Source organism: Nannospalax galili, unplaced genomic scaffold (assembly GCF_000622305.1).
Source record: "Nannospalax galili isolate Female #2095 unplaced genomic scaffold, S.galili_v1.0 scaffold1022, whole genome shotgun sequence".
NCBI classification, from domain to species: domain Eukaryota; kingdom Metazoa; phylum Chordata; class Mammalia; order Rodentia; family Spalacidae; genus Nannospalax; species Nannospalax galili.
In genome coordinates this window covers 287,969-310,783 of record NW_008348201.1, presented here as the reverse complement: position 1 = coordinate 310,783, position 22,815 = coordinate 287,969, and the positions used below count along the sequence as shown (strand labels likewise).

At 40.6% G+C, this 22,815-nt stretch overlaps 1 protein-coding gene and 1 long non-coding RNA gene across 2 annotated transcripts in view; both read left to right on the top strand.

Moving 5' to 3' along the window:
• Yaf2 (YY1 associated factor 2) overlaps positions 1–22,815 on the top strand; it is an 86,564-nt gene that overhangs the window by 30,702 nt on the left and 33,047 nt on the right. The window lies entirely within an intron of this gene.
• LOC115072342 lies at positions 1,370–2,437 on the top strand. The gene is made up of 3 exons (XR_003851388.1): positions 1,370–1,555; positions 2,231–2,302; positions 2,393–2,437. It is a non-coding gene; the product is annotated as an uncharacterized LOC115072342 (long non-coding RNA).

Genomic DNA, 22,815 nt, shown 5'->3' with positions numbered 1-22,815 from the left:
CGCTGAGCCATCTCTCCAGCCCCAGCCCTACTTTTTATAAATTCCTCCAGCTCTCAGTATCGCCTTACTGAGGATGCACATGTGGGGGGACATTCTAGCCACATCCAAACTGTGGCAGTGAAATGCTCCAGTTTGAATGAGTTAGTCATTTAACAACAAATTCATTTCATTATTATTCTACTTTATGACTCAGATTTATAGACATTTGCATGTTAAAATTAAATATTAATCTAGCAAAATCTTAACACACGTACTGTTAGACTTCGTTATTTATGACATGTACTAAATACAGATAATACTTCCTAACAAGATCAAGGTGTAAGACACTCAATAGAATTAAATTTCAAGTTGCTTTTTGTGGGAAAACGATTTCCTGTTACTTTAATCCAATTTCATCTATAGACAAAACAGGAAACGTTAGATGTTTTGAAGTTTGTTTCCATGGAATGAAGAATCATGAATCCACAGGAATCTAGAAGGCGGGACGCTCTAGTCCATTTCCTAAGGCCCATGCTAGCATGAGGATGCCGGGGATTGGTCCTCAGCATGGCATAACTGGGCGTGGTGGCACACCCATAATTCTAGTGTTTGGGAGATTGAGACAGGAGTATCAGAAGCCATCCTTGGCTACATAGTGAATTTAGGGCTAGCCTAGGCTACATGAGACTTTGTTTAAAAAACATTAAAGGATCTGGGAGGTAGAAGATGAACATTCAGCAAGATGATAACAAAATGTTGAGACGTACCTGTGTCTAGTGATACTAGGATAGTGTTTGAAATTGTCACTAATGTGGCATGTTAAAGATCATTAACATATGTTAAAAAGCACAGAGCCTTGAGTATCATTTTTTCTTTTTTATTATAATACATATTTTAATTGAATTTTTGTGTATTTCATAAAATACATCTTAATCATATTTATACCCCCTCCTCTGTCTACACTGGCTCCATAGGCCCTCCCCACTGGATTTCATGCATTCTGTCATGTATGTTAAGAACTGTTGAGACAAATTTGTGTCCCAGCTGTCCCTCAGTGTGAGTTCATCCATTGGAGACTGGTCAACCTATCTAGCATCGCTCCTTTCGTTAAAGACCAGCTCTCTCCCTCACCCAGCAGTGAGCTTAGGGACCATTGCAGAAGAGGTGGAAGGATCTAAGAGCCAGGTGTGGTGACCACAGGAAACAGAGTTATCCAGGTGGGAAGTTATTCATGTGAACTCACAGCAATGATGACAGCATGCACAAGACCCATGCAAACTCAAACCAGACAAAAACCCAGCAAAGAACTAAGGAAATGGGTAAGGAGCCCCAGCCTTAGCTGAGAAATTATTGGCAGCTGATCATTTTTTCTTTTTGGAACAGGATCTCTCACTGGCCTGGAGTTCTCCAAGTAAACTAGGCTGGCTGGCCAGCAGGCCCCAGGGATCCACTTGCCTTCGCCTCCCTACCACCAGGATTACAAGCATCTACCACATACGCACATTTTTACATGGGTTCTGTAGATAGAACTAAGTTACTGACTGAGCCATCTCCCCAATCTCTCTTTTTCCTTTTGGTAAGAAATTTTCATTAGATGATATGTCCATTTTCAGGAAGTTATTTTAAATAATGCGAGCAATTTACTTATTTTGTACAAGTATTTAAGGATGAAAGTCACCCTTATTATTTATCAGTCACTGAAGTACTTTTATGTTTGTGCATGGTCGGTTTATTAGTTGGTATAAATAGTTATTTTAAAGACTGGCTGACTTTTAACCTGAAGTCTAATGATTGCTAACCAGCCATGAAAGCTGTGTAAATGTTAGTATAGACACTACCATCGTGGGCTAAAACCATAAGAAATGGCAGATGCTGACCAACCATTTATTCTTGAACTAATACTATAAAATAATGGTGGTGTTTCAGTGACGTGTGTTTCACAGCTAATATTTCTGTTTGTTAAAGCACAGGTGCTATTATAGTGGACATAGAGAAATGGAGTCATTCAAATCTCTTTTCCTTCTGTTTCCGATAAAGCCAGACGTTTCTGTTGACACTTGGCAATTTGTTTGCATTCATTTTACTTTCTGGAGTTCATGTCTAGACATCTGGTAAATTTACAGTTTCTCCTATAGCTCTCCATGAGTTAATAATCTCAAATAAAATTAAATAATCTTCTTATTCTGATAGAGAAGAAAAAACTGGATCACTTACCAGTAACTGGAGTTCTCCTATTGGGTAATCTCCACAGATCCACATTCTTTGAAGTTATTGTGAGTGCCTCGAGGACCAAGGAACCGTTGAAATTTCCAATTTCAGGAAGGTAAGCAAGCACACTGAAGCATGCCTCTAGCACCTCCCCAGTTCCCTACCCAACCGTCTTACATGTACGTCTGTGCTGCATGCCCCTCAGTTCCAGTGGTGCCCGTCAGGAGGACTCCCAAGCTGGACAGAAGGCAAGAGGTGGATCTGTGAGGGAAAAGACCCAATAGGATAACTCAAGTTACTGGTAAGTGATCTGGTTTTCACAGACTTGAGATTTTTTTCTCTCAAATCTCTTCTCTGTAGCAGCTTAATAGAAAGAGCAGAAGTTGTTGTTTTGGTTAGTTTCTTTTTATATGTTTGATGTAGGTTATGAAAACCATTTTATGAAACAGCAAATCATTTATGGTGCATAAGTATGACAGTGATTTTAAAGAATGTTATTATATAACTATAAAAAGTGTATGTTAGCTTTCAATAAACAGTGTAGTAGTTCTAAAGTAATACAGGAAAGCTACATGTTTAATTATTTTATGAATTTATTTACACTGTTACTTTAATGGAATACTTGAACTGTAAATTTATGAGCATACCAAATTTGGTCAAATTATTGTGGCACAGTAGTTGTGAACAGTAAGAATATTTTCAATCCACTGATTGTGCTTACTAAACACACTGCACCTTGGAGCTACGTCCCCAGTCTATCACTTTTTTTTTTTTAAGGTTTTTATTTTTATTTTATTTTTTTGAAACAGGGTCTCACATAACCCAGGGCAACTTCAAAACTCCCTATGTAGCTGAGGCTGCCCTTGAATTCCAGAACCTCCTGCCTCCACCTCCTGAGTGCTGGGAGAGACAGACATGTGCCACCTTGCCCAAAATGTTAGCGTTTCTTAATGACATAGTTTTCAGTGCACCTTTTAATTTCATTAAAGGTGTATTTGAAATATAATTTTGGGTGTGTTGAGCTTATTGTACTATGTCCTTGTAATGAAAGGGCCTGCTGATGGACCTGGGGCAGCATGGACTCAGTTTGAGCTCACTGACTGTAGGTTACAGATCATTATTGAGTTGACATGTAAATGTTAGCTAGCTTCCTCCCCCTTCTTTCTCTCTTTGTAGTGTTGAGGATTGAACCCAAACCTTGTATGTCCTAGGCAAGGGTTTTACTACTGAGTTCTGTCCCTTACAGTTAGTTTCTTAGTTCTGGTCTCTTTTATTTTGCATTATTACCAGGTAACTGTTCTGTGGGACTGACACACTGCCTGCTGTGCTAGGAGGGCGGCTCAGATAACCATTCTAAAGGGGCAGCTTTATCATACAGAGCCTTACACTTTGACAGCTGTTCTATACAATTTTTCTTTATTTGCTGGGCCTGTCGGCAGCCAGTCTTGTTCTCGTTTCCTCGGTTTGGAGCCCTGCTCTGCACTCACCTGGACTGTCCTCCTACTCATGCACTGGTTCTGCCTCTCCACTCTCCTGAAACACCCCACTCTGTTTTTCTGTTCTTCTCTTACTCCTCTTATCAGGCCTTTTTTGTTAGCATCTGTGTGTGCGTGTGTGTGTGTGAGCATCTGTGTGCGTTTGTGTGCGTGTGTGTGAGCATCTGTGCATGCGTGTGTGAAAATCTGTGTGTGTGAGCATCTGTGTGCATGCATGTGTGTGAGCATCTATGTGTGTATCTGTGTGCGTGTGCGCGTCTGTGTGTGAGCATCTGTGTGCATGCGTGTGTGCGCGCGTGTGTGTGAGCATCTGTGTGCGTGCATGTGTGTGTGAGCATGTGTGCATGCGTGTGTGTGAGCATCTGTTTGCGTGCGTGTGTGTGAGCATCTGTGTGCGTGCATGTGTGTGTGTGAGCATGTGTGCATGCGTGTGTGTGAGCATCTGTTTGCGTGCGTGTGTGTGAGCATCTGTGTGCGTGCATGTGTGTGTGTGAGCATGTGTGCATGCGTGTGTGTGCGTGTGTGTGAGCATCTGTTTGCGTGTGTGTGTGTGAGCATCTGTGTGCGTGCATGTGTGTGTGTGTGTGTGTGTGCGTGTGCGTGCACAAAGCATAGCCTCTGGTGTCATTCTTCAAGATTTGTAACCTTGTTTTTTTTAATTAATTAAATTTTTATGTGTATGAGTGTTTTGTCTGTGTGTGTAAGCGCAACCATGTCATTCAATGCCAGCAGAAGCCAGAAGAGAGCATTGTATCCCCTGGAACTGGAGTTATGTTTATGGACAGTCATAGGGTGCTAGGAAATGAATGTGAGCCCTCCGCTAGAGCGACCTGTGCTCTTAACGACACTGAGCCATCTCTCTAGCCCCTGTACCTTGGTCTTTTGAGATAGGGTCTCTCACTGGGACCTGGGGCTCACTGATTAGGCTCACCTGGCCAGTGTACCCCAGGGATCCTCCTGTTTCTGCCTCCCCAGTGCTGGGATTACAAGCATGTGCCCCTGTGCCTGGCTTTTCACTTGGGTGCTGGGACTCAAACTCTGGTCCGCAACCTTTTGTGACAAGCACATTACCAACTGAGCTATCTCCCCAGGCCTAGCATCTTTTCACTTATGTTTTCCCAGTGTAAGAGTGGGTATTTGGTGAGATTTTTGGCATGTGCTTGGCACAGAGCCAGGCTGCACGTACTGAGCACTCTTGTAGCTCATGTCGGGCTGGAGCTGAAGCTTTGCTGTTGCTGTACTACATGGCTTAAGGCTTAAACATCGGCTCTTCTGCTACTCTGATTATGCTGTTTTGAGGGATGAGGGAGTCAGAGTCTTACTGTGTAGCTAGTCTGACCTTGCAGGTGTGAAACTCTGGCTTCAGCCTCCCAAGTGCTGTGATCACAGGTGTGTGCCACTATGGCCAGCACTTTCATAAATACACAAAACTCTTAAACTGTTTTGAATGCTCTTTGAGCTCAAGAATAAGATTTTATAATTTTTCATCTCATCTGGTTCCTAAGATCAATGTCTAATAGGAAATCAGACCCACTGAAAAATTAGTTTTCCACATAGATCCATGAATGTATTTTACCAGCTTTTCATTTATAAAATAAGTTTATTTATTTGCCTTATATATCGTGTGAACTATATTTTTCTCTGGAAAATATCTTTTCCCCTTTAAAAACTGGTACAGTGAGATTCTAGTCTGTGTAATATTAACTTCTAATGGCACACAGAAAAGATTATGTATAATTTTGAAAGTATTCATTCAAATGCTGTCACTTTAAGACTGTTGAATAGTCCTAGGAAATAAGCTACAAAGGCAGTTTTTGAAGTTTTAATGATTTAGAGGATTACTGCTTAATTGCAGAAATGCTTATGTTTAAGAAAACTTGTTCAATTAAGGAGTAAATGTAATTTAATATTAAGGACGTTAAAAAATGAAATGCTTTCTGACAGATTTGAGTGTCTCTTCTAAATGATCACCAAAAGACAATTCAGACCCAGTCTCATAAGTCAGACCAAGATCAGAACAGTCCGATGACTTGTGTGTAGTTTTGAATCTGTGCTGCACATCTATGTAAAGGTCTGTTGGATCTCTATGGCACGGGAATGACAGTGGTTGTACTCACAGTGACCTTATCCTTTAAAGGCACCTGCAAAGATACTTGAATGAAGTATCTTGAGCTCAGGAGTAGGTTCAAAGAAAAGTAGATATTTGGGTAGTGTATGTGTGCATGGCCAGGGAGAGAAGAGCGAAGAGAGTGGACAGAGGCTGCAGTTCCGAATCCAGGTTTGAGGGGGATATTGGTGTCCATTTTACATTCAACATTTTTGTGGCTTTGAAATTAAAAAGAAAGTTGAGAAGAAAGTACTTTAAAAGAAGTTTATTGTGTTTTAACTTGTCTAATTTAAATGGGAATACTAGGATCTATTCTTTCCATGATTCGATGCCCACACACAGAGTGGGGTAGCGTTTGGTGGAAGGTCCAAGAGGACTCTGACAGTGAGATTGTTTGTATTAAAGAAGAGCATTATAATGGAGAACTTTTCCAAGAACATTTTGCCTAAGAGCTTATTACACATATATTTTTAAATGAAGTGAACACTGCCTTGCAACTACAGGAGCGATTGAGGAACAGTGCATACGAACAGATGTGTGAGGGCTGTGATAGAAGTAAGTGCAGAAGGGAGCAGCTTAGACAGCTGAAAAGATGGGTCACATTCAAGCTTCAGGTCAGCACGGGGGAGAGAGGAAAATACCAAAGAAAAGCTAAAACCTCAGGGCGGAGAAAGGCCTCACTGGGGCCTAAGAAGGAAGAGTGTAGAGAATGGAAGGAAGTTTTGAAGAAAATGACTGACAATTTCAAGAATTGAAAAAATACTACCATGGGAGATTGAGGCAGGGTGATTGTGTGAGCCCAGGATTTCCAGGCCAGCCTGGGCAACATAGTGAGACGCCCATCTGAGGAAAAAAATAGTGGAAATTATAAAATACCTGGAAACCGAATCACACCAAGTCTATATCAAAAACAAAGAATGCAAGAAAAACAGTGTTTAGCAGCAAATTTATGACCTTAAATGCATGGATTAAATTAAAAAATTGAAAATAAATGAGGTAACTTTTCAACAGCAGCAACAGCAAACCCCACGATTTGTAGAATCGTGCACTACAAAGCGAGAGCAGGAGCAGTGGGCGCAGCAGCACCCCAGTCCTCCGACCCACGCCGGCTCCTCGGCTGACGGGAAAGACTGAAGGAGCTCAGACGTGATACAGGTGGTAAAATGTCCAGAGGAACATTGCAACACAGACCGTGTATAGGGAATTACTATTATATGTATAGATAGCTGAGTTATTTGATTCTTTTAAAAAATTAAGTTTTAAGGTCAGCATTCAGAGTAATGGGCTTCATTTTGGCATTTTCACACGTATGTGCCGTTTGTTTTTTAAAAATTTTTTGGAGACAGGTTCTCACTGTAGCCAGGCTCTTGTCTAGAATTCGTTGTGTTGCCCAGGCTGGCCTCCTGCAGTTTACAGCAGTCCCCTGCCGCAGCCTTCGAAATGCTGGGGTTTTGTTCTTAAGTGAGCACTTACAAGCCTTTATTTTTCCTCATAAACATATAGTACAAGATGGTTAGAAAAAACGAAAGGAAATATGAGTCTCTGGGTATCTCAAAATCAGCCATGAAATAACACTACAGTGAGGGAGAGGCCCCAGGGGCTTGAGCTCCTGAAGCAGAAGAAACAGAAGTAACCAGGGCAAGAACAGTTAAGTACATACTTGTCCTCTCAGCTCCTTCATGGAACAGAATTGCTAGGCCGTATGAGCAGCTGAGGGTTTAACCTTCTGTGGAACTGCTGCTAGGCTGTCTTCCGGAGTGTCAGTCCCGCATGCTTTCCTGTGAGTAACGTGTGAGGGTTTCTTCTGTTCCTTCACCAACACTTCTCATTGGTGTCCCCCCACTCCCTCCCTCCCTCCCTCCCTCCCAAAGTTTCACCCCCCTCTCATTTTTACCATTCTAGTTTGTGTCAGGTAGCATCAGAAAGAATAGTTTTTATGGTGGTACTTGTAGTCCTAATTTCAGGTGTGACTTTTGGACAGATTGACCCAGAGAACAGAAAAAAAAAAGGGAGGCAACAGTTTAACCTTGGAATCCCTACTGGAAAGAATATACAAAGGAAAATGTATTACATTCAAAATGATTTGTGGACACAGATATGAGAAGTTTAAGTACAACAAGAATGTAAGGGCAGTTTGACATTTGAAATGTATTTATGGTTGGGCATGGTGGTGCACGCCTGTAGTCCCAGCACTCAGGAGGCAGAAGCAGGCAGATCTCTGTGAGTTCGAGGCCAGCCTGGTCTACGTAGTGAGTTCCAGTACAGCTGGGGCTACAGGGAGACCAAAAAGACCATGTGTGTATGTGTGTGAGAGAGAGAGAGAGAGAGAGAGCGAGAGAGAGAGAGAAAGAAAGAAAAAGAAAGAAAAAAAAGAAAATGTATTTATAGGGACTGGAGAGATGCCTCAGTGGATAAGAGCACCAACTGCTCTTGGAGAGGACCTGGGTTTCGTTGCCAGCACCCACATGGTGGCTAGCAATCATCTATAAGTTCAGTTCCAGGGAATCTGATACTCTCTTCTGACCTCTGTGGGCATTGCATGACATGGGTGCACTTAAATACATGCAGGCAGTATACTCATATACATAAAAAAAACATTTTTAAAAAAGAAAATATATTTATGTAATTTATAAGAAAATTTAGAAACATTGTAAGTTTAGCAAAAGCATATTATAAAAATTCAGTACTCATTCATGCTAAAATACTACACATAGCTCATTTCAAAGAGGGTTTGTTGGGCTGTGTGGCCAGAGCCTGTAACGCTGGGACCAGACTGATGTTCTCCACAGGGTGCCATGGTCACTTCATACTCTCTTTTCTTGAGGAGACATAAAATTGGTGATGTAGGAAAGTAAATCCATGTGTCAAAGTTAAAAAAAACAAGAACATAGATAATCTTCATAAACTACAGCAAGAAGTAACTTTTTGTTCCATAAAGAGTACCTTTCAAAGTCAACAGCATCATGCTTAATAGTGAAACCTTAAACACATTCATGTTAAAGTCTCTGTCAGTAAGGTAGACATAAAACAAAGGAATTAAATCCCAAGGGACTGGAAGTGAGAAATGAGACCAATGTCTCCTCAATACACTCATACAATAAAATAAAAATAATAAAAAAAATTTGGGGGGCTCTTTTTGAGACAGGGTCTCCCTATAGCCCCAGCTGTTCTGGAACTCACTATGTAGACCAGGCTGGCCTTGAACTCCCAGAGATCTGCCTGCTTCTGCCTCCCAAGTGCTGGGACTACAGGCGTGCACCACCATGCATGGCTCTGAAGTCTTTGAGATAGGGTCTCCCTATAGCCTCAGGTTGCCTGGATGGAACTCGGAGAGATCCGCCAGCCTTTGTTTTATTTTTTTTTAAAATTTATTACTAATGTATATATGTATGTATGTGTATGGTATGTGTGAGTGTGTGGGTAAGCATGTGTCATGGTGTGAATGTGGCAGGGGACAACTTTTTGGAGTTACGTCCTTTTACTATTATGTGGATTCTGGGGATAAAACTTGGGTCGCCAGGCTTGTGCAGTAAGCATCTTTACCCACTGTGCCTTCTCTCTGGCTCTTCTGAGAATTTTTCGTTCTTTTCCCTTCTCTTTTCTCCTCTTCTCTTCTTCTTTTTTTTTTTTTTTTTTAAATCTGTTTTGAGACAGGTCTCCCTGTAGCCCTAGCTGGCCTGGAACTCACTGTGTAGACCAGGCTGGCTTCTGTTGTACAGAGATCTGTCTAAGAAATGAGCATTCTTATTTGTATTAGTAAGAGAATTCAGTGTTCCCAGATATGAGGCCCTCATTCAAATTGGCAGTATCCATTTAGGAAAAAAAGTTAAGTTTCTTTTAGGGGCTGCAGAGATGGCTCAGCACTTAAGAGCACTGGCTGCTCTTATAGAACTGGTTGGTTCTCAGCACTACATGGCAGTTCACAACAGGCTGTTAATTCTAGTTCCAGTGATCTTCCCCTGGCCTCTTCACACCAAGTATTATTATGATACACATACAGGCATGCAGGCAGACACTCAGATACATTCTTTTTTATAGAAAATTCTGTAAAGTCATTTGGGAGGCAGAGGCAGGTGTATCTCTGCTGAGTGAGTTCCAGGCCAGTTGGGGCTACAGGGAAACCCTGTCTCAAAATGACCAAAAAAAAAAAAAAGGAAATTCTATGAAGTACGTAAAATTTTACTGAAGAATATAAATTAGATAGGAATAAAAGGTTATACAATATCTTTGAGAATTTAAAGTTTATATAATAACAGATTTTACTAAAATTAATTTTGAGTTATAAGTATATACTTTTAGACAGTAATTACAATTTTATTTTATTTTTTATTTATTTATTTTTTTTGAGATGTGTGGAATGACTTTCATGTGAAAACTTAAGGCACAAGAATAACCCAAGACAGTTCTGGAAGAAGAAAAAGAATTGAGACAAAACTCACATGTTGGCTGTTTAGAACAACATTTAAACCCAACCTGGTGTCACACACTTAGTCCCCAGCACCAGAGGCAGGAGGAGCACAGGCTGAGGTCACTCTCTGCTGCATAGGGAGTTGAGGTCGACTTGGGCTAGTTGAGACAGTGCCTTAAAAAACCAAAATTATGACTTTTAAGGGTGAACTATTACATACCAGTAAAAAAAAGAATAAATAGAAACACCACTACACACAACATAGCTATTTTAGACAATGTTGAATAAAAAATGAGAAATAAAAGCTTTATAAATTACATTATTTCATTCATAGGAAGATTATTAGGTATGGATAGGATTTTGGAATAATACTTAAAAATATTATTTTTAGTTTATGTGTTTGAGTGTATTATCTGCAGGTATGCAACTGCACCCATATCGTGCAGTTCCCACAGAGGTCAGAAGAGTTACATATGGTTGTTAGCCACCATGTGGATGCTGAGAACTGGACCTGAGTCCTCTGCAACAGCAGCCAGTGATCTTAACTGCTGAGCCATCTCTCCAGGCCCCCTCCCTGGCTTTTTCTTTTTTTTTTTGGTCTTTTTAAGACAGGGTCTCCCTGTAGCCCCAGCTGGCCTGGAACTCACTATGTAGACCAGGCTAGCCTCAAACTCACAGAGATCCATCTGCGTTTACTTCCTGAGTACTGGGATTAAAGGTGTGTGGTAGGGACTTGTGCAGAGGAGATCATATGGTGAAACAAAAAGCTGGAGCATGTGAGAGAATGGACTGGCTCTTTTTAAATGACCCATTCTGTGTGTGTGCAGCTGCATGTGTATGCAGGTGCATGTGTACATGTATGTGTGGCAGCCTGGGATCAGCCTCTGGTGTTATTCCTCAGGAGCCATCCATCTTGCTTTTTGAGACAGAGTTTCTCACTGGGACATGAGGTTGCTCCAGCCAGTGAACCCTGGGGATCCCTTTTTTTCTTCCAGTGCTGGGATTACAAGCGTGAACCACCATGCCTGGCTCTTTGTGTGGGTGTTAGGGATTTGAACTCAGGTACTCAGGTGTGTGTGGATAGTACTTTACTGATTGAATTGTTTCCAGATACCAGCAACTCATTCTTTTAAAAGTTAAGATTAAAGGTATGGTGATGCACGCCTTTAATCCCAGTACTCAGAAGGCAGAGGCAGGCGGATCTCTGTGAGTTCAATGCCAGCCTGGTCTACATAGTGAGTTTCAGGCCAGCTGGGGCTACAGGGAGACCCTGTCTCAAAAAGACCAAAAAAAAAAAAAAAAAGTTTTTAAGATTTATTTACTTTTATTTTTCATGTGTATGAGTGTTTTGCCTGCATATATGTAAGTGCACCCATGTGTACAATGCCCACAGAGGCAAAAGAGGGAATCGGAGTCCCTGGAACTGGAGTTAAGGATGGTTGTGATCCACCATGTGGTTCTGGGAGTTGAACCTGGGTCCTGAGCAAGAGCAGCCAATGCTCTTAACGGTTGGGCCATCTCTCCAGCCCCCAAAACTCATTCTTGAAAGAACTAAGTCACTCTGTGAGATTGACATTGTTTTATACAATGCTGGCCTCGATGACGTAATTACCTCCTACTTCTTAAAGGTTCTGTAGCTTAACACGATCGTATTGTGGGCCAAGCATTGCCCATTTCCCATAAATGCTGGAGTGTTAACTGGCTTGATCTTGTGCAGATTTTGTGTATGCAGCCACAGCTGTTTTGAATACATAAGTGTAACATCTGTGTCATGTCCAGAAGATTGTTTGTGCCTCGCGCCACTTTGGGGTCTTGCACTCTTTCCAATCCACAAATCTCCCTGAGACTTAGGGGTAGAGGGTGTAGGACAGATGTCCTGTTTATGGCCGACTCCACAGACACTTGTTCTCTACACTTGGACTAGTTGAGAATCTTTGTATTAACCACTGTCCACTGCGCAAAGATGCTTCCTGGGTGAGGACTGAGAGCTGCACTAATCTGCGGGCGTAGAGATATGTATTTGCAAGGTAGTTTGTTACTATGCCCATTTAGCAAAATAATAGTAAGTTCACCTTTAGGGCCTATGTAGAGCTCACCAGACATGGCTTCTTGGTCAGATTTACAGTATCAGGCATGAGTTTCCTCCTTTGGAGTGGATGTTTCTGTGGTTTCTGTTAAATAGAGTATACCTTTCCTGCTTATCCTTTGTTTCTGCTTGGGGACTATCCCCAGCATATATACCCATGTCTCTCCCTGTCTCAGCATTTATTTACCTTTCACTTTTTTCAGTTCTAGTAACCTTGGAAATTTCATTTTAGCATTTGGCATTGTTTCGTATACGCTTCCTTAAGTTACTTTTAATATCAAATTTTCATTTATAAGGTGTTAAAGTTCACCATAACACTCTACATAATTGTATATTACTAGTTAAAATAAATATGTGATATTATATGTATTTGTAAATCAAACCTCTGTTTACTTACCTGGTTATTCTCCTCACCTATTGAGAACTTCTAGTAAGAAGTCACTGTCTTCTAGTTAGAAGTCACTGCCTCCTCCCAAGTTTTGTATTCCATTTTGGATTTTGCCTGTAGTAGGACCTATATTTTCATTGCTTATGTATTTTTCTACTTTTCACATTTAACTATAGCTAAAGGCTTAGACAGTTTCTGCTGTGTTAAAACCCCCTTTAGTATTCTATTTAACTAAGATTGCTGTTTAGACGATCTCGTTAGTCAAAGTATGCACATTTAAAATGTGGCTATTAAACAGTGTTTTCAATAAGCAAGACATGAGCAACCCTTCATAACCTGTGAGCTGCTCAGCAGTTATTTAGGTAGTTCTGTTTGTATGTCTTTAGGTGTCTTAGACTTTACATATCCAAAATTGGGCATAGATCCCTGTCTCCCAAATCATCTTCCACTTGATGGCTTCTCTCTTTTTATCCCACATTTTTCCATTCATCCTATGTTTAGAATTCTATTCCTTGACTCACCTTCTACTGTTAACCCTCCTAGTAGAAGTAACATTCGTCTTCTGCTTGCTCAGTGTCATCATTGGGAGCCAGGTACTTTTTTTTTTTTTTTTTTTTTTTTTAGTGCTAATCAAATCATGGTATTTTCTTGCTTAGATCCTTCTTTTCCTACTTAATTTTCCATCCTAATTCAAATAAAACTCGAGTTCTTTTTGTGTCTTTTTGAAAGCCAGTATAATCTGGCCCTTGGTCGTCTCGTCAACCTTTTTTGCCATTTCAGCTCACTCATCGCAGTTTAGTTTATCATCTTACTGCTCCTTGAATATGCCAGCTGCTTGCCCAGATTTTAAAAAATTACTACATTTTTAGTGTGTGCACATGTGTATGTGTGCGCATGTGCCATGGTGCACCCATGGAAGTCACAGAACAACTTACAGGAACTGGTTCTCTCTTACCATCATGTGTGTCCCAGTGATGGAGTTCAGGTTGTCAGGCTTGGAGTAGGCACTTTTACCCACTCAGGCTTCTTGCCGGCGTGCCTAGGGCTTTTGTCATTAGTCTTGCTTTTCAGGAATGTTTCAAATCCAGATGCCTAAGTGATTTACCCTCCATGGCTAACTCCCTCAATTCTTTGAAGTTTCTGCTAAAACGTGACTCATCTGAGAGGCTTTGCTTATTTCCTTACAGAAAATCGTATTTCTGTGTAATACTCTTTAAGTCCAAATCCTGCTTTTCTTCTGCTACTCCCTGATACTTATTACTTTTATTTTTATCTTAAGTGTATGAGTATATTGCCTATATGTGTATAAGTGCACCCATGTTGTGCAGTGCCCGTGGAGGTCAGAAGAAGGTGTTGGATACCCTGGAACTGGAGCTGTGGATAGTTTTTAGCTGCCATGTGGGTGTTGGGGATTGAACCTGGGTCCTGTGCAAGAACAGTGTTCTAGTTTGTTTCTCCATTGCCTTGATACAACACTCTGACCAATACCAAGTTGGGAAGGAAAGGGTGTATGTGGCTTACATCTTTGGGGTCACAGTTCATCAGGAAGCCCAAGGTAGGAACTCAGGGCAGGAACCTGGAGGCAGAAACTGGAGCACAGGCCATGGAGGAACACTGGCTTACTCCTGGCCCCTGCTCAGCCTGCTTTCTTATGCAACACAGGCCCACCTGCCCAGAGGTGGCACCACCCACAGTGGGCTGGGCCCTCCTACATCACTCAGTAATCAAAAAAAATATCCCACAGACATGGCCACAGGCCATAGCAATGGAGATAATTCCCCAGTTGAGGCTCCTTCTACCAAGGTGTGTCAAGTTGACAACTAAAGCTGTCCAGCACAGTCAGTGCTCTTGACCACTGTGCCATCTCTCCACCCCTATACCCTAATATTTGAATTTTGTATTATGTATATGTATATGCTTGTTTCCCTGTGTTTACTAGAATGTATACTCCAAGGAGGGAATATTCTGGATGCCTGTAGTAAAGGAATGAACGTAGGTGGTATTTTAGTGAATATATTTGATTCAGCAAGCAACCAATGACAAAAGGTTTTTCATTCTAACTAATTTATTGATTTCAAGTATTGTTGTAGGTTACAATCAAATATAAAAAGAAAACATAATTATATTTCATAGCTCATAAACTTTGTGAGACTAGAGATGCTTTTTTTCTTCACCTTACTCTTATGCCCAGAGTGTCATGTCATGATCTGCAAGTCATTAATATGTATTTTTTTACTTATTTACAATACTGAGGATTGATACTGAGAATTGTGGGCATATTTTTGGTAATACTTAAATTTCAATATGTCATATCTTTTTAAAAAGATTATTTTTTATATTTTATGTGTATGAATGTTTTGCCTGCATATGTGTAAGTGTACCTGTGTCATGCAATGCCTGTAGAGGCCAGAAGAAGGTGTTGGATCCCCTGGAACCGGATGGTTGTTAGCTGCCATGTGTGTGCTGGGAACCAAACCTTGGTTCTCTACAAGAGCAGCCAGTGCTCTTACTAACCACTGAGCCATCTCTCCAGCCCCAGTATGTTGTATCTAAAGAGAGATATTTGTTCACTCTTACCCACCCCACTCCTGTTAATTTTCTTATGGTGTTGTGATTAGATGGTGGAAAGTGAACAGCACTGTTTATAATTCTATGTGTGTCACTAAATGATGATTTGTTTACCATTCTATTCCTCACACTAGGCATGGTGTTTCTCAAATAGCGAATACTCTGTATTTAATATGTGATTTAATTGTAAAAGAAGCAAAACAAAAGGAATACATGTGAAAGGTACAAAAATTAGAGCAAACATAAAAACCAGTCCAAATGTGCTTGTTAAAACTACAAATGCCTGCTGGGCATGGTGGCACATGCCTTTAATCCCAGCACTTGGGAGGTAGAGGCAGGCAGATCTCTGTGAGTTCAAGGCCAGCCTGGCCTACATAGTGAGTTCCAGGACAGCTGGGGCTACAGGGAGACCCTGTCTCAAAAAGACAAAAAACAAAACAACCTATAAATGCCCATCATACAACTTGAGCTATTAAGCAAGGTTCAGGATTAAATGAAATACTAAATACAGCTGTATATTTGATGTTTAGAATAGAAAGACACTACAATTAAAGGAAATGGATAGTTAAAACAAGATGCTAAGCAAATAAAAACAACAATAAATCAGTAGATTGATATTGTTAGAAAAAGTTGAAGTAAGCACAAGATGAGAAAAAGAATCCCTTTGTAGTAATCAGGTGTGCTCTTTGTAATACAAAGAACCACAAATGCTTATTTTTTCTTAATTTCTTTTTGAGACAGGATCTCAAAATGTTGTTCAGGCCTTTTTCAGCCTCCTGTGCTGAAGTGATCCTCCTGCTTTAGCTTCTCTAGTGCTGGATCACAGGCACATTCACCACACCTGGTAAATACACCAGATCTTTATTTATAAAGTATGGGTTGGTGAGGTGGCTCAGCGTGTAAAGGCCCTTGTCACTTCACCAAGCCTGACAACCTGAGTTGGACCCTTTGGAACCCACATGGTGGGAGGAGGGAGCTCCCAAGAGTTGTCCTTTGACCTCCACACACACGCCGTGGTGTACATGGAAGCAGAGAGATGGATGCTGGCTCTCAGCTTGCTTCCTACCCTCTATTCCATACAGGGCCCCAGGCTGTGTAATGGTGCCACCCACATTCAGATGGCCCTTCCCTTCTCTGTTAAACTTCTCCCACAGACATCCCAGAGGAGTATCTCCTAGGTGATTCTAAATCCAGTCGAGTTGACAGTAAAGATTGATAATTACAATGGAAAAGCCAAATCTGGGTTATACATACAGTGAAATATTCAACCGAAATGAATGGAACTCTTGGTACAAGGGACAGCATGAATCAATCTTGAAAATAGTGGGCAGGCACCAAAGGACAAATCATTCACTTACGTGAAACAAACAGAATAGACCAAATTCAGAGATACAAAGTACAATAAAGATAACCAGCGGAGAATAGGGAGTTGTTGAATGGCAGCAGTGTTTCTGTTGAAGGTGAAGAGAAAGTTTGGGAGTGTTGGTGATGGCCCAGCATTGTGAAGTACTTCATGTCTCTGGGCTCTACACTAAAAGGGCTAAATTCGTAATTTATTTATTTTTAATTGAATTTTCGTGATTTTCATGCAATATAATTAGGCGGTATTTATATTCCCTCCCCTATTTACACCTCCCCTTATTTCCCCTGCCCAATTTAATGTTGGTTTGGGGTGTCTTACCCACTTCCCCTGACTATGCTAGATTTTTTTTTTTCCTGGTTTCAGCTTGCAAGGGACTCTATTATTATTATTTAAAAAATATTTCTTCAAGTTCTGGGAGGCCATCAAGGGCTGTGGCAATAGCCTGAGTAACTTTGGGAGTCTCTTGGACCACCCTGGCCAACAACTCAAAGGAAGGTTTCTCCTGTCTGGCACTGTTTCTTGTTATGTAGCCTTTAGCTATACACATGGACTCATGTAGAGATAATGTATGTGTAATTTGTCATTATGTTGTTGGAATAATATGATTCCTTCTGGTTTTTTTTTTTTTGTTGTTGTTGTTTTTTTTGAGACAGGGTCTCCTTGTAGCCCCAGCTGTCCTAGAACTCACTATGTGTAGACCAGGCTGGCCTTGAACTCACAGACATCTGCCTGCCTCTGCCTCCCTAGTGCAGGGATTAAAGGTTTGTGCCACCATACCCGACTCCCTCCGTTTTTTAAAAACTAGCTAGGCATTATTTATGTCTCCTCTATCTCTCCCTGTCTAACCTACTTCTGCCGTGGTTCCCCATGTAAAGTTCCCCCATTTCCGTATTTTCCCATTTCTCCCTTGATAATTCCAGTCTCCCATGGTCCCACCTCTCTTGAGCTCCTTCCCTTTATCCCCAAGGTTCCTTTTATAACTCTCCCTCCTCCTCCTATTTAAATAACCCCATTTTTATCCATTTCTCCCTTAGTAACACCTATCTCCTACTGTTCTTCTCTCTCAGGTTCTTTCTCTTCACCTCCCTGGTTCCTTTTCATTATCCTGGTTCCTGTGGTTATGTCTGGATACATACTTAGAAGGATTTGGTGCTAGGATCCACAATGAGGGAGAACACGTAGTTTGTTTTTCTTTGTGTTACTTCACTTAGTATAACAGTTTCTAGTTCCATCCATTTACCTGCAAATTTCATGGTTTCATCTTTCTTTACTGCTGAGTAGAACTCTATTGTATAAGTGAACCATATTTTCATTATCCACTTGTCAGTTGAGGGACACTTAGGTTGCTTCCATCTCTTAGCTATTGTGAAAAGGTTGTACAAGTGTCTCTGCAATAGGATGAGTCCTTTGGGTATGTGCCAAGGAGCAGGTCAAATGGTAGGTTCATTTTTAGTTTTCTAAGAGTTCTCCACACTGCTTTCCATAGGGGTTGCATGAGTTTGCGATCCCACCAGCAATGGATGAGTGTTCCCCTTTCCCCACATGCTGTCCATCATTTGGAATCATTTGTTCTCTTGATCTTAGCCAATCTGACTAGGGTAAGATGAAACCTTAAAGTGGTTTTAGTTTGCATTCCCCTAATTACTAATAATGTTGAACACCTTTTAAGATGCTTCTTAGCCATCTTTATATCTTCTTTTGAGAACTCTGTTCAGATCCTTAGCCCATCTTTTAATTGGGTTAAGCAAGCTTCCTTGATTCTTTGTTTTTTTGAGTTTCTTTATATATTCTGGATGTTAAACCTCTGTCAGATGTATTGCTAGTGAAGATTTTCTCCTACTCTGTGGGTTTTTTCTTCACTTCCTTGATTGCTTCTTTTGATGTACAAGAGCCTTTTAGTTTAATGAGGTCCCACTTGTTGATTCTTGCCTTAATTCCTGAGTAATTGATGTCTGGTTTAGAAAGTCCTTTCCTACACCTGTATCTTGTAGGTTATTCCCAGCATTTTCTTCTAACGGTTTCAGAGTTAACATGTGATAGGAATAATGTCCTAAAATAAAGCCACAGATCAGATGTAACTAATACTAATGCAGAGTCTGACAGTACACTTAACCTGTATTATGTCTAAGAATTGTTCTAGGGCTGCCATGATGTATTGAAATGTTCTTAATGTAATTTAAAATATTAGTAAAGTTCGAAAAATTACGTGATCATTCTAATAGTTTTTTTTGGGGGGGGCTCTTTTTTGGTCTTTATGAGACAGGGTTTCCCTGTAGCCCCAGCTGTCCTGAAACTCACTATGTAGACCAGGCTGGCCTTGAACTCACAGAGATCCGCCTGCCTCTGCCTCCCAAGTGCTGGGATTAAAGGAATGTGCCACCATGCCTGGCAAGTTAATACCTTTTTTATCATTAACTAAGACAATGAATCACTGAAGGTATTTTTAGCTATCTAGAGAGTCAATTTTATCTAAATACTTCACTTGCTTCCTAACTAAAATCATATTACACTTAATTTTTTTTGGAGATAGCCTTGCTGGCCGGGAATTCATTTTGTAGACCAGGCTGGCCCTGGACTCACTATGTAGATCAGGCTGCCTGTGAACTCACTTTGTAGACCAGGCTGGCTGTGGACTCACTATGTAGACCAGGCTGGCCCTGGACTCACTGTGTATACCAGGCTGGCCGTGAACTCAGAGTGCTCTTCCTACCTCTTCTTCCCAAGTGCTGGGATTAAAGACGTGTGCCACCACATCCAGTTACATTTAATTAACGTATTATATAAAGCTGCATAAGGCCATCTCCATGTAGATGCAGAATGTACTTTGAACACCCTCCCTGTTGCTGTGCCCTGGTTACCTTTGTTTCGCTTCCCTTTGTCTCCCCTCCCCCTCCCATCGTTCTCCTGGTTCCCCTAGATATTTTTATTCTATTTTCATGTCATCTGTACATATGTGGTTTTAGTTGCATTTTATTTTTGACAGAAAAACACATTGGGTATAGCTATATGTAGTGTACTATCAGATGTACAGGTCTTACAAGCAAGAATACCTGCACATAATAAATGTTAGCAGGTGTTCTGTAGAAGATTATGAATTCCCAATGTTTCTCTTCTGTTGAAGGTGGAAATCTCAAGCTATTTATGCCTGTTGGTTGATTGGTTGACCCACTGCTATTATGTATTTACAAGTTTGCCAGTTCTAACCAAGCATTTACATTTTAGCTCTGTGCTAAAATAAGGTTTGGCTAGCAAACTGTAGAGAGGAAGGAAGGATTCTCTTAAAATGACAACTTCCTTTTCTGTTACCTGATCTGGAGAGTAGGATCCTAAAATGGCTCCCTAATGTGTGTTTCGAGTTGGCCTGCCGCTTCTTGGAATTTCTCAGCCCAGAGGGGCAGGCGTCCTTCTGTACTTGGGGCTCTTCAGCAGAATCACTTTTCTGTGCTCTTCCTCCTGAGTTTGGCTGTAGGTAAGCCCCTTGAAGTGCATTTCACTTTATGTCTGATGATGGTAGTAAGCCTTAACTTCTCCTTTCCTTTATTTTGGCTTATATCATGATGATTCATTCAGTCCAAATCAGTAGTTTTGCCCACTTCCTAACCCAACTTGGCCACTTAACCTGTAATAGGCTTTAACTGATTATAGACAGCCAAGCCTATTACAGCAAACATACAGATATTTATTTTTACTCAAAATATTTTTTGTAAGAAATATACTTTTTATTATTTCTATTTCATATATATGAGCATATTGCCTGTACGTAGGTAGGTGCACCTGTATTGTGCAGTGCCTGCAGAGGTCAGAAGAGGGCATTGGATCCCTTGGAACTGCAATTACCAACAGTTGTTAACTGTCACGTGGGTGCTGGAACTTGAACCTGGGTCCTCTGTAGGAGCAGAGCAGCCAGTGCTCTTAACCGCTGAGCTATCTCTCCAGCCCCAAGAAATACACATTTATAAGCTTCATACATAAGTATTTTATGTAGATTTTGGAGAAGTTTAAGAAGTCTGAATTAACTCTGTCAGCAGAAGATTTGTTGATTTCTTATGATGGTGTGAAAAGCAAAATGTGTATTATAATAAAAAAGGAAAGAGATTAGTGGTAATTTGTCTTATTAGCCTTAATTATTGTTATTGCTGTTATTTGAGAGAGGATCTTGTAGTCCAGGTTGTCTGTGAATCCACAGTCCTCAAGCCTGATGAGTACTAGAATTAAAAGCATTTATTTCTCTCTTGGCTTAGGCTTAATATTTGTTAATCTTTATAATTAGTTGGAACAGCTAGCTTTATAAAAATATTATTTAGAGACTGGGGTGATGGTTCAGTGGTTAATAGCACTTACTACTTTCCAGAGGACCTAGGTTCGTTTTCCAGCACCCACATGGTGGCTAACAACTGTCTTTAACTCCAGTTCCAGGGGATGTCATGCTTTTCTGGCTTCCTCTGGCATCGTATTCACATGGTGCACTTATATACATGTAGACAAGACACTCATACACATATAAATAAATAAATAAACATTATTTAAAGTGAAGTTTTTGATCACATATTTAGAAAATTAAAAATCTAAAGTAAAATTATTGGTGATTGTGTAATGAAACAGAATATTAAATTTTGTGTTTGCTCTGGTGTGTGTGTGTATGTGTGTGTGTGTGTAGGCAGAGGACTGCCTCAGTGGTGTTCTTCAGGTCTGTTACTGGGTCCTGGGATTGCCTGTTAGGCTGGGACGTGTGTAGTGTTTTATGCAGTAGGAATTAAACTTAGGTCCTTGTACTTCTATGACAAGTACTTCACTGACTGAGCATCTTATTTGTGTTTAATCAAAGAACAAGATCTGGCTGCATTTCACTATATTTCTGTTTTCTGATTTATTATTTGTGAACTTTATTAATTTTTCTTTCTTTCCTTAAGGTTTATTTTGTTCTTTTATAAAAATCTTCAGTTGAGTATTTAAACTAATAAAACTCTTGGAAATAATTTAATGTATATGTTATTTATGACTGAATTTTTACTGTATTTTCGAGACAGACTATAGCTTCCAGTTTGCAGTAGCTTAGATCTTTGACCTGACCTTTTAAAGAAATTTTTAAAAAGGTTTTGTTTCTATTTTATGTGTATGAGTGTTTTACTTACATGTAAGTGCACTACATGCATGCAGTGCCCATGGAGGCCAGAAGAGGGTGATAGATCCCTTGTAACTGGAGTTAAGGATGCATGTTAACTGCTGTGTGGGTGCTGGGAACCAAACCTAGGTCCTCTGGATGAGCAGTCACTGCTCTTAACCCCTGAGCCAGCTCTCCAGCCCTAGGAATTTTTAAAAAATATGTGCATGCTAGGGATCAAACCCAGCTCCTCAGATTTGCACAGCAAGCACTTTTCTGACTGAGCTATCTCCTCAGCACCCTAAAACAGGATATTTTGATCAAGACTGTGTTACTCTTTGCCATGCTGGGTAGCATATATCTGTATTCTCTGCTACTCAAGAGCCCGAGCAGGAGGATCAATGAGCTCAGGAATTCGGAATCAGTCTCTCAAAAGTAAAACAAAACCAAAAAATCTCACCAGGGTTTGTATTTAACTCTCACAAAATTATCTGTATCTGCTTTTATTTTTTAGAAAGTATGTGCTATAGTGATGTGTATGTTACTGAACTTGTTTATTTTGAGATCATTATGTGAATTATTAACAAAATGTATATACAATTGGGTAATTTCCTTTTGATGCTTAGTATATGTTTGTCTTCCTGTGTAGACTTAACATATGACACATAAGAAACAGAATCAAGAATATAATACTTCTTGGGCTACAGAGATGCTCAGTTCTAAGAGAGTGCTCTGCTCACAGGGGACCCAAGTAGGGTTCCCAGCACCCACATCAGGTGGTTCCCATTTGCTTGTAATTCTAGCTCCAGGAGATTTGACACCCTATGCAGGTCTCTAGGGGTAGCCACACATATGTGGCATACACATATGTACACACACACACACACACACACACACACACAGAGGCACACACACACACTAAATAAGAATAAATCCTTGAGGTGCTGGAGAGATGGATCAGTGGTTAAGAACACTGGTGGTTCTTGCAGAAGACCTGGGTTCAAATCCCAGCACCTGCACAGCAGCTAACAACTGTCTGAAACTCCAGTCCCAGGGGATCCAACAGCCCTCTTTTGACCTCTGTGCGCATTGTATGACACTACATGGTTCA